The 12,775-nt window shown below is 32.2% G+C and overlaps 1 long non-coding RNA gene across 9 annotated transcripts; it reads right to left on the bottom strand.

The window, feature by feature from the left end:
• Positions 1-236: 236 nt before the first annotated feature.
• LOC115992656 lies at positions 237-7,027 on the bottom strand. 9 transcript variants are annotated; one of them, XR_004092600.1, is made up of 6 exons: positions 6,499-7,027; positions 6,120-6,216; positions 5,887-5,924; positions 5,298-5,351; positions 2,085-3,290; positions 237-977 (listed from the first exon to the last, which is right to left on the bottom strand). It is a non-coding gene; the product is annotated as an uncharacterized LOC115992656 (long non-coding RNA). The 9 variants fall into 9 exon arrangements; XR_004092602.1 differs by having other exon boundaries at positions 237-568; XR_004092591.1 differs by having other exon boundaries at positions 237-2,199; positions 2,555-3,290.
• Between the last annotated feature and the right edge of the window lie 5,748 nt (positions 7,028-12,775).

Below are 12,775 nucleotides of genomic sequence, written 5' to 3'. Positions count from 1 at the left end.
ATTTTGGTATTACCACATGGGAATGATTAATTATAGTGATACTATTGGTCAATTTCTTTTTTGTCTTTTTGGGTTTATCACAAGGAGGATTGAATTAGATAAAAAAAAATAAAAATATATATTGCATTTTATTATTTAAGTGATGCTATTGGACCTTTTTAAAGCAAACTAAATGTAAAACTTAAAGCAATGGGAAACAAACTGTTTTCCCTAAGTTAATTTTTTCAATCCTCATAAATATTTAGATTCATGATTTTTTTAAAATTTGTACTTTCATGAAGCTACTAAACCGCATGATCAAAAAGAAATATGAATATAATGAAGTCTATACTATCATCAATCAAATACAATTAGTTCATATTAATCTTCTCCAAAAATTGCTAAATCCATCAACTCCTTTGGCTTTGGAACTAAACAATGTAGTCAGTGAACCATCCAAAACCCCATGAACCATGGCTACCCCTTCCCTTTTTCTTGCCAGCAAACTCAAAGCAAAGTCTCTAGCAAATGCAAAACTCAAATCTCTGGCTATATCTTATGCCCTTCCTGCTGGAACCCCATATACTGTCTGAAAATCAATGTTACCATCGGTAGGAGTACAAAGGGAGTCATCATAAGCATATTCAAAGGGATTTTGAATTTAAACTTTAATTACGGAAACAATGTTTTATAACAATTCTAAAAAAGCTGTATAGAACAACCTAACATAAAAATTATATACATAAGAAATCAATAAACATATACAAATGTTATAATGAATTATAGAATCAATTTAAAATGTAAGATAAATATATATGGTACAAATAGATAAATATAAGGTTTGTCAAGCAAGATGAGGTTTGGGAAGGAAAAAAAAGTCTATCTACATCTTGTGATAATGACGAAGACACAGTAGGTATTAGGGTTATTTCTATCATTGATAAAGGTAATCTCCATCTTCATCTTCCGATCATGATGAAAATGCAACCACCAACAACCTATTATAATATAGCACATCAACCTATTATGATATAGCACATCAAGGGAAATAATTAATAAATCAACCAAAGAATAAAACATACATACGGACACATAAACAAAACTTAACTCTCACAAAAGTATTTTAACTTCCTTAGACAATGTGGCTCAAGCCACAGCAAACCCTTACATGTAAATCAACGGGGGAAACGGGGAAAAAAACCAAACACTATGACACTTCACAACAAAGATTGAATAATTATAAAAATGGAAAATAAATTGAATCGAAATTAAGTCAAATCATTTTTTTCACAACAAATTTAGTAAAGAAAATTGAGTATAGCACATACACAGCACTAAAATAGTGAAAAATAAAAACGGAGATAATGGGAAATATACATTAAGTTTGAATTATAACACATCCCAATAAAGAAAACTGTCAAAAAAAAAAAACCTTCAAATGATTAGCCAATGTAAAAAATATTCCTAAACCTAGATAAGCTTACATTATGCAAGTTCAATCTTGACCAAGGAAAATCCAATAAATAAGAAAAACAAAGTAAAAATAAACATGATATGATAAAAATTCTAAGATAGCTTGGTTATATTTATACACACAAAAGTAAAAGTAATATTTTAGCCTGGTTATATTTATACATGTAAATTATAAAGCAAAAAAAATTAGTAACAAAAATTAGTTTAGAATATTTGCAATTGCCTTTGATAATCACATGCTTCAATCTATTATATAATTCAGTCTTCAATATACATTGGTTAATGGTTACACACCCGCATAAGTCAATTTTTTTTAAACATGTGTGTGCACCAACATGTAATTGTTGAAACAATAGGCCACCATAAACCAAGGTGTAAAATCATCTTCACGTTTGCAAGAACCTTTTTCATAATATTTTAAAATAAATATAGTACAAAGCAAAAAGTTTGACTACAAACTCGCTTATAACCAATGTCTACAACTCCCACTAAAAAATTAACATAATTACATATTTGAAAATTGAACTATTGGATTGCATATTCTTTATGTTTTTAACATGCATGTCAAATTTCATACCAATTAGATTTACTATTCAATATGAAAAGAAAACTGTAAAATAAGAAAAAATTACCCTTGAATAGCTAAATTAGGTTGTTGCATAATACCACGGCGTTCCAAAGTACTATGAAATCATAGGTCGGTACTTTGGTGATACTTAGTGTGAAAGCATTCAAGTTCTCTAAGTGCTACATAAAATCACAATGTCGGTCAAAATTATTCGACACACTTAGAAAGAATTTAGTTCCAATTCAAACTGATAATTCAACATTTATAAATTAGAAAGCAAAGATGATCAATATTAAATATGGATAACCCATTTTACCCAAAAAACGTTCATATCCTAACACTAATTGATCAAAAAAATATCTATATTAGAATTAATTTTGTAGAGGCATAATCACCAAATTCAAATATAATAAATGCATAAATTAAAATAATTCAAAGACATGCATCATATAAGTTTGAGAAAGTTGTAAGGTGCAATGAGTACAGAAGAAATTTCTAATTCTGTCAATGTGAATTAGTTACATTTAAAATTACCTGATTTTTTTCTATCCTTCTCACGCTTTCAAAAATCTTCTTAAGTACCTCTTTGTTTGATTTTTGAATGCCCTTACAAACACAAAGTGTCATTGAGCAGCATTTAGAAATTCACCCAGTGAAAGATTTTTAAAATTCTTTTGAAAAATTAAATTGAAATCTTACAAACATGAGAATGTACTTTAGTGACTCTAGTGGAAAACACTTGAACAACATGACTAACCCTCCAAGATAGCAAAATATTATAACAAATTAAGATACATCAAACATGAAAAGAGCAAGGAACTAAATGCATATGAATGGATAAATAAGAAAGGATAACACGTTAAAATTTAAAAAAAAACAATTCCATAGTGAAAGAGTAAAGGGTTCTTCAAATTGTTCATATTGTTAAACTCGTATCTCAAAAGAAACAACAATTTCTGAAAAATTTACTAATTCTATTCTTTTAAAAAATAGGTGGAGCACATCATTAAGCAAATATTTGAAATAAATAAATATTGGGACTTGAAGCTCAAATATTTGACATCTAAAAATATTTGTCACAGTCTGTATTTCTTTGCACCTGTTGGTTTGCATTTTTTGCAATCTGCATACTTGTTGCTCTGAATTTCTCTGTGCATACCTATTGCTCTGTACTTCTCTACTGTATTCAGCTTCTTGTTCTTTCTGTTTTCAGCTTCTTGTTTCCTCTATATTTGGATTTAAGGGCTGTCTTATATGTATTTGTTTTCATCTGTTATCAATAAATAGGAATGAAAATTTAATTCAGATGCAAAGTCTGCAATCTTAGCCCTATTGATCAAATATGGCCAATCTCATTCTACATTACAAAGTGTGTGTCTACCAATGAAATACAATTTAAAAATAAAATTGACACAATCACTGTGATATGGGAACTATATGGGGAAAAATCTAATACACAGAAGTATATACTAGAAAAACTTGATAACAACGCTAGAAAAGAAACATGGGAAATGAAATTATAAAGGGAAAAAATGTTTCAACAACAAATTTAAAACAGAATAAATAAAATGAAAGCTTTAAAGTATAGAGATATACTCAAAACAAACCGAACCCAATTATCCGAAAGGAAAACCAAATCCAACACAAATAATGGATATTAAAAACCATTCATAACCCAAATTCCTTATTCAAAACCAAATCTAAGCCAAAAAACTTAATGCAATCCAATCTAGTCAAAATACCCCAACCTAAATTAGATTTGACCCCAGATTAAAAAATAAAAATAAAAGTAAAAAACCAAAAAACAGAGACTATACTGGTGGAGGGAATGGGTTTGACGATGGCAGAGGCGTGGACTGTCGCTTGATGTAGTTAGGGGCAAATTTCTCAGTTTTTTTTCTCTCTCCACTCTCTGTGCCTAATAGACTCATTCTTTATGTTTATCAAACTCTCTCTCTCTCTCTCTCTCTCTCTCTCTCTCTCTCTCTGTGTGTTTTCTGTTTTAAACTTTGTAGGTTGCACAATAAACACTTAAAACTTAAAGCCTCAAATGGTGCAACATGCGGTGTTTTGTAACTTTCAAATTGTAAGCGTAGCAGGTTTTTAAGTGGCCAATTTTCCTTACATGTCATCACAGCCTTAATTCCTGGGAAAGGCTTAAGCAATGGAAGTAAAATTAAAAGTTATATGAAAGAATTAAACTGGAAAGAATTAATCAAATTTGCTTTCCTATAGCTAATTGATTAGAAATATACCCAACTATTTCATTTTTCATCCTATTATAAGACTCAACTCAATGGAACTTAAAAAAAAAAAATTGTCAAGAACTATATAAAATCATCTATCACCAAACACTGTACTTTATCCTTATTTTTGTCATATATCTGTGAGTTTCAAAACTGGGCAAAGTTGTAGATAAATAAATCAATCCTTGAGAATGTGCACATGTTTAGATTTCCTGAGGAGAAACACAAATATTAAGAGTTGGATTCACTACTTCCAAGAGTCATATGAAAGATTAATTAATCATTGTGTTGATCATGGCAATATACACTTAAGCAACTATATTTTAAAAAAATTAAAAAAAGATATATGTAAAGAAACATCCAATAAATGTCCTATAAATAAATAGGAAAAAGTACATATTAACTCTTATAAGAAAGACATAAAAGTATAAATACATGTTTAGTGACAGATTATTGTAGACAGAGAAGCGGTATCCAGCAAAGAAGATATGATTGGCAACTTTGAATTCTTTCGTCCCCTCACTATGCAGATTGTAAACTTAGTTACAGAACAGCCCCAAAACCAATTCAATTCCTAATATCCAAAACAAAAACAAATACTAAACAAATTCTAATTTTCTAACCCAAATACCTGAATCAAAACCAAATCTAACCCAAATGCCTAAATCCAACCAAATACCCAAACATAAATCATACTATCCTTGAAAAAATTATCTCTTTTTGATAAATAAATCTCTGAGAAAATTATTCTCTACCATAACATACAAAGCAATTAATTTTGTACAAAGAACATCATTCTTTCAGATTTAAGAATTTAAAACATGCAAAACCTAGAAAAACACAACATCAAAAATAACAAAATCATGACTTAAAAGTATCTTTTAAAAAAATATCGTCTAAAATCTACAATGTATAAACAAAATAACAAAATATTTTCAGATTTCAAAATCCAACAATTTCAATCCCCCTTACTAATAACAGAACATGTAAGAGAGGTATAGTTAGGAGAATATTAGGAAAAAAATTGGTACCTTTGCTTTGATGAAATTAGAGACTCCAGATTGAAGAAAGATTCCACTTCATCTCTGCAAAGAAAGAAATTGAATGTTTTACATCCAAAAGAGACGAATTTAAACAAACCCATTACTAAAAATATCTAATAAAATAGTCACATATCAGAATTTGAATGATTTAATTTCAAAATAGACGGATTGAAAAAAATCTATTACTGAAAAAATTTTAAAAAAAGAATAGTCACATATTAAAACCTGATTTCCTTAGCCCTAATTTTTGAATCCAAATCTAGAACCAAATTGAAAAAAATTGAAAGCATATAATCAGTTACAGTGACTTTGAAGTTTTCATTGGGAAGAGATGTGGCTTATTTCGCCATTAGCAAGTAACACAATCATTCCAATTCCGAAATCTAGAATGTGAACAATTGAGGGAGAAATACATTGAAATCGGAACATTCAAAGTAGAGAACTAACACCACGAATAAACAAAAGTAATATATTCATCCAAAAAGCAGATGATAAACTCTAGATCCGACAAAAACAAAAACAAAAGAATCAAAATAGATCTAAGCGATCTGGAATCTGATCGATTCGAAATTGGTACCTGGCTGAACTTGAGGGCATGCTGATCAAAATGTCAAACTGAAAAGCAAAGAGAAAAAAATTAATTTGAATACCAAAATCGAAACCAATCCAAACAAAATATCAAAACCTAATCACAATTAATAAACAAACTTAAATCGAAGATAAAAACTCACCGGTAGTGGTTCTAGCCTCTCTCTATCTTAACAAATTATTAAATTTCAGAAAAGCAACTAAATAAAAGAAAGGTCTTACCCTTTGGTGCTCCTTCTTTCTGTAGTAGTACATGCCTCCCCTCTCTTTATGCCTCCATAATCCTCTTCTTTTATAGTGAAGAACCCTAATTTCTTGTCTGCCATTGACAAAGAGAGAAAGAGCTGTCAAGGATTTTAGAAAGAACCCACCTCATCTCTGTAGAGAAAGGAGTTGACAGATATAAATCCAAAATACTCGAAATCAAAAAATACGAATAACCAAAAAATATTAAATAAGAATAGTCACAGCTGAAAAGCATTCATCATTGATCCCTGGTAAATTAAACAAAAACACCCTCATAATTCACCACTATTTACATTAATACCACTCAAAGCACAAACGGTTACTGTAAAGTCAAACTCAAAACTCGAAAACTCACTATATTGGGAGACTTGAAAGATGATGACCCATCAACGACATCGTCGGAGGCACCCAAAGAAAGCGACATCTGTATCAGACCAGACTCGTCGGCTCCGGCGCTAGCACCGCAAGACATGAAGAGTTGCTGCTGGAGCATGATGGCAGCTGCGGCGGAGGGCTTAGTAGCGCCGGAAATCTGGTGGTTACGGAGCTTGGAAGTGAAGGTGGAAGAGTCATGGTCGAATTCGTAAGGAACATTGTTGTCAGGGTTAGATGGTGGCGTTTCGTCGGAGAGGTCTCTAGGCTTGAGGTCCCACGGGGTTTTGGGGTTAAGGTCAGGCCAAGAACACAAAGGGATGGTAGAGAACATTTGCTCCAAGAAGTCATCGTGGGTGTTGTTGGGGTTGAAGTGTGAGTTCTGGAGGTGTTGAATCTAAGAGTTTTGAATCTGTGGGGAGCTGTATTTCTAATTTGCGTTTGATTATTATAGAAGGGGAGGTGAACCTGTAAGTAGGCGTGTCTGATATCAAAAGGTTTTATTTAGCCCCAAAAAAAAAAAAAAAATAGCACAACATTTAATGTAAGACGTAGATTTCTAGAAGGGAAGGTGAACCTAGCGTTTTATTCAGGAAAAAAAGGAGACGACAGCGTTTCATAAGAGATGGAGTAAAATTAGACTCTAATTTCATATTTGAATTGAACAATTAGAAGGCTAAATCTAGACACATGGCACAAAATTAGAACTCTAATTAGGAATTCTAATTTAAGTTCCTCTCTACTTCATCTATTATTTTATATATAGATTAGAAGGATAATTCAATAAGTATAAAATAAAGCTGACCTCAAAATTTATTTATAAAACCCAATATTAGATCAGATATCCAAAAAACCCAAACGTAAATTTTGGCTGATATTAGAGTCATGTGACCCAAGGCCTGTTCTAGCCCTATAGAAACAGAACCCTATACTAACATATAAATAGTGGCATGACCCTTCGGTGGGAGCCAGTAAATTTCCCAATCTCAGGTCATAGACTCATAGAAGCTTTCCATTTCTTTTGTTTTTACTATTAAATAGTACATCCCACAAAAACAAAAACAAAATTTCTAACAAAACAGTATTATCAATGGGATTTTATTAATATGTACTTAAACACACACAATAATAAATTAATTTTAAAATAAATTTATAAAAAATTAAAAAAAATTGACAATTTTTTTAATTCTTAATAAAACTTTTTTAAAAATAAATTTATTAAATTGTGCATTAACCGGATCTTTATTAATTTTGTTTCCCAAAGAACCTCTCTCTGTCTCTCTCTATTCTATGTAGCATGATAGGCTTTTTTGTTGCAAAGCCGATTTTCCTAGGCTTCTCTTTATGCAGTACTTTTGGTTCTAAAACCCAACATGACCCTTCTCTAACTCGCTAACCCCTACCCGTGTAATTCAACAAGTGAATAAGTTCCCACGCGCCTGATATTACAACACCCAATGGAAAACGACAGGCAAGTGTGGTGAAAGGCGTGGAGTTCGGGCATGAAGGGTCATGTTGGGCTGACTGATATTGGGAAGCACACAATTAAAAAAAAAAAAAGAAGAAGAAAACTATTAGAGTTTTTTTTTTTTTTTTTTTTGAGAAACCAAAAAAGGTGGCTCACGTGTGATATCACAGCCGACCACACCCCACAGATACATCGCCTGTGAGTACCACCAGCACATAATGGTGCCCGCGACTTGGACTCCACCCATGCACTTTGTTTTTTTTTAGAAACCAAAGTCCAAACCCCACACCTATGGGGTATGAGGACTCGAACCCGTGCCTGGCACAGCCATCAAGAAGGGGGCAACCACTAAGCCACACTAGCTGGTGGTATTAGAGTTAGATTAGTCCAAAAACACAAGTAAAAAAAAAAGTAACTTGTGTTATTTAAAAGAGAGAAATTAATAAACTATCGTATAAAGTTTCGGAAAGCACCGAAATTTAAAGACAACCTCACAAACTACAACAACATAAAAAATCAAGATAAGAAATGCAGATCTTTTCTCCCACCTCTTTAGTGGGTCGTCTCTACCATTGCTAAGTGGTCTTTTTCTACCACCTCTGTGTGGTCTTTCTCCACCATCCGTGTGGCTCTCCTCCACTATTAGTGTGTGGATTTTTTCTCCCTACTTTCTTTGTGGTCCTTTTCATCTAAAAAAAAAAAAAAAAAAAAGTTTCGGAAAGCTATAAAGTTGCTCTTTTCTATTTTATAGACCTTAACAGTGTAGTTGTAGCAGTAATTATAATAATCCATTATGCAGTAGCCGAAGAGTCCGATAGATTCTCAAGTTTCTGTTTAATGAATCCCTCAATTGGCAGTAATCAATGGCTACAACTTCATTTGCAGTGTAGCTGTAGCTTTAAGTGTAGCAGTAATCAATCAATTGTTTCAGCAGCATCTGTTCAATGCACTCTCAACCACTATTATTGTCTATTGTAAGTGTAAGGGCCAATAGAATTTATTCAAAGTATTCTACAAGAAACAAAAGAAGTTCCTAAAAAAATAATAATAAAAACAAAAGAAGAAAGCAAGATGGGTGAGTGTGACAATTTGAGTGTAACTATCAAGATGTCATTTAACTTAATAGAACTATTCTCGGTTTCAAAAAAAAAAAAAAAAAAACCCATGTGATTGTTCCCACAAGTGTGATTGGCATCTCCCACCTAAATAACATTTGATTTGACTTTGACATGGTTGAGAAACCAAGAATAAAAAAAGGCAAGAAAGAGAAATAGAGATTCTGAGTAATAGAAAAAGGCAAGAAGGCGAAATAGAGATTTTGAGTACTTGTCACACCAAAATGATTGTATGCAATGCCAATATTTATTAGGATTGTAAACAACTCTAGACTCAAGTTATGGAAAGCTAACTTTAAATTTGACATAAAGCTGCTCTTTTCTATTTTTATAGCCCTAACAGTGTAGTTGTAGCAGCAGTTGCAGTAATTAATTATGCAGTAGCTATAGAGTCCAATAGATTCTCAAGTCTTTGTTTAATGGATTCTTAATTGGTAGTAATCAATTTTGCCATTTTATGATTCTCAACTGCCTTGAGGCTAGTAGTTTATGATTCTGCATTTAACTCAATTTTATCATTTTTAGTAAATTTCAGTATTTTGTCATCTAATTGCATAATTAGTGCGAATTAAGGTTTTAGACGTTTTTATTGGTATTTATATGTTTTGTAGCCATCAGAGGCAAATCAGATTATTATAAAAAAATACAGACTTTTGTCAAATTTTTTCTCTAGTGAATTTTAGTTTTTCTCCTTTTGGATTCAAGAAAACCCCTTGTGGATTCGAGGTTTACTACCAGAAGCTAATAGTTTAGTTTATGTTCAATCAAGAGAGTATTATGTGTGCTTTCTTTAGACTTCTGCCACATCAATTTTAGTCTCTCTCTCTTCCATTACACCAAATCTATCTGGAACATCCATGGCTGTAGCTAGCATCCATTGAGTACCATGCCACCACCATTGACGGTTCATGCCTGTATGGCCCTTCTTTTCTCTTAAAATTTCTGCCTCTTTCTAGTTTCTTGTTCTGTCAATCCTAATCGTGGTCGAGTTCTCCTTGCAACCACCACCTCCATCGCACCACCAGTCTCTGTTGTCGAATCTGTCATCATGATACAGAGGAGAATCTCCTTTTTTATTCAGCAACAAATGAGTATGAGGTTCTATACAAGTGTTCCTGAGGAGACTGGTCCACATAAAGGTAGTCCTGTTTACTTTCTTCTCCAAGAGCTCTCTCTCTCTCTCTCTCTCTCTCTCTCTCTCTCTCTCTCTCTCTCTCTCTCTCTCTCTCTCTCTTTCCAATCCCATTTCCAATGCTCCATCCTTTCCTTATATACTTCTCCCTTCATCACATCTTCTCCATCCATTTCCACCTCACCTTCCTTCTCTTTTGACACTTGTTACCTTTCACATCTGAAGCAGGTGGTGAAAGGGACCCGCTTAGTTGTGACTTATACTGTTCAGGTCACTTCCTCATTAATGCGGATGTAACAGGCTACATCAGGCCAAAAGCTTCCCTATTGCCTACTGCCTACTGACTTCCACTCTCTTCAGATTCTAACTTCCACTTAGAATACCATAGAATATCAGGACTCATTTCTTCTCCTCCTCGGGTGGCTTCTCCCTTTAGGCCTGTGGCTTGCAGTATTACCATGTCAGTGCTGCAACCTTTCAACTTCCTCCTCGGTCCTCGGGTACCCACAATATATATATATATATATATATATACACACACATCATGCAAAATATCTTTACTATTCGAAACCGAGACATCAAAATATGCTATGTACAAGTTTTCAAGCAAAAAATATGATATTTTATTTCAGACAAAATTCTTGGTAGGTACAGGCTTGTGGTGTTTTCGTTCAATATTGAACTGAGTTTTTTTTTTCTTCAAAATCTCTTTACTATCCGTATTGGGGACTTCTAAATATGCTATGTAAAAGTTTTCATGCAAAAACGCCGAAATTTTATTTCGGACAAAATTCTTGTCCGTTGGCATTTTCGTCCAAAATTAAACCAAGTTTTGTTCTTTTTTTTTTCCCCGCAAAATCTCTTTGCTATTTATATCAGGGACTTCCAAAAATGCAAAGAACAAGTTTTTGAGCAAAAACATGAACATCTTATTTCGGACAAAATTCTTGGCCGGTGGCATTTTTGTACAAAATTAAACCAAGTTTTTTTTTTTTCCCACAAAATATCTTTGCTATTTGTATATTTGACCTCAAAATATTCTATGTAAAATTTTTCGAGAAAATACGCCAATATTTTATTTTGCATAAAATTCTTGTCCTGTATGGGTTGAGTGCATTTTCATCCAAAATTAAAACAAGTTTTTTTTTTTTTTTTTTCTTCTGCAAAATATCTTTCTTGTTTGTATCCAGGACATCTAAATATGCTATGTACAACTTTTTGAGCAGAAACTACGATATTTGATTTCAGACAAAATGCATGGCCCGTATTGCCTGGTGATGTTTTCATCCAATATTAAACCGAAAATTTTTTTTCCCCGCAAAATTTCATTGCTATTTATCTAGGACTTCTAAATATGCTATGTGAGCCAAATCTCTGATATTTTATTTCGTACAAAATTCTTGGCCGGTGGCATTTTCCTCCAAAATTAAACGAGTTTATTTCTGTGCAAAATCTCTTTGATATTTGTATCTGAGACTTCTAAATATGGTATGTACAAGTTTGCAAGCAAAACCGCCGACATTTTATTTCAGACAAAATTCATGGCCGGTCACATTTTCATCCAAAATTAAACCGAGTTTTATTTCCCCTCAAATCTCTTTGCTATTTTTATATTTGACCTCAAAATATTCTGTGTACAAGTTTCAGTGAAAAACCATTGTTATTTTATTTCAAGAAAAATTCTTGTACCTTAGGGGCCAAGTGCATTTTCGTCCAAAATTAAAACAAATTATATATATATATATATATATATATTTATATTACGCAAAATATCTTTCCTATTTGGATCTGAGACATCTAAATATGCTATGTACAAGTTTTTGAGCAAAAACTATTATATTTTATTTTGGGCAAAATTATTGGCTAGTACAAGCCACTGGCATTTTCGTTCAATATTAAACTGAGTTTTTTTTCCCCCACTTCAAAATCCCTTTAGTATTTGTATTGGGGACTTCTAAACATGCTATGTAAAAGTTTTTGAGCAAAAAGGCCTAAATTTTATAAGGGAAAAAATTCTTGACTATTGGCATTTTTGGCCAAAATTAAATCGAGTTTTGTTGTTGTTGTTGTTTTTTGTTTGTTTGTTTGTTTGTTTTTTTTTTTTTTTTTTTTTTTTTTTTTTCAGTGAAATCTCTTTACTATCTGTATCAGGGACTTCTAAAAATGAAATGTACAATTTTTCGAGCTAAAACGCCAACATTTTATTTTGTACAAAATTCTTAGCCGGTCGCAATTTCGTCCAAAATTAAACCATTTTTTTTCCCACAAAATTTTCTTGCAATCTGTATTTGGGACTTCTAAATATGAAATGTACAAGTTTTCGAGCAAAAACGCCAACGTTTTATTCTAGACAAAATTCTTGGCTGATGGCATTTTTGCACAACCGAGATTTTTTTTTTTTTTTTTTTTTTGTTGAAAAAATTGTATTGAGTGAATAAGAAATTGACGTTTAATTTGTTCACTTGAAGATGTTATTAAAAGTGATGAAAATCCTAAGTCCCACATAGGTAAGGAAAGAGATAATATATGAGTTTATATGCTCATG

The sequence above is a fragment of the Quercus lobata genome, chromosome 1 (assembly GCF_001633185.2).
Source record: "Quercus lobata isolate SW786 chromosome 1, ValleyOak3.0 Primary Assembly, whole genome shotgun sequence".
Lineage (NCBI taxonomy): Eukaryota > Viridiplantae > Streptophyta > Magnoliopsida > Fagales > Fagaceae > Quercus > Quercus lobata.
This window is presented reverse-complemented; position numbering and strand designations above follow the sequence as displayed.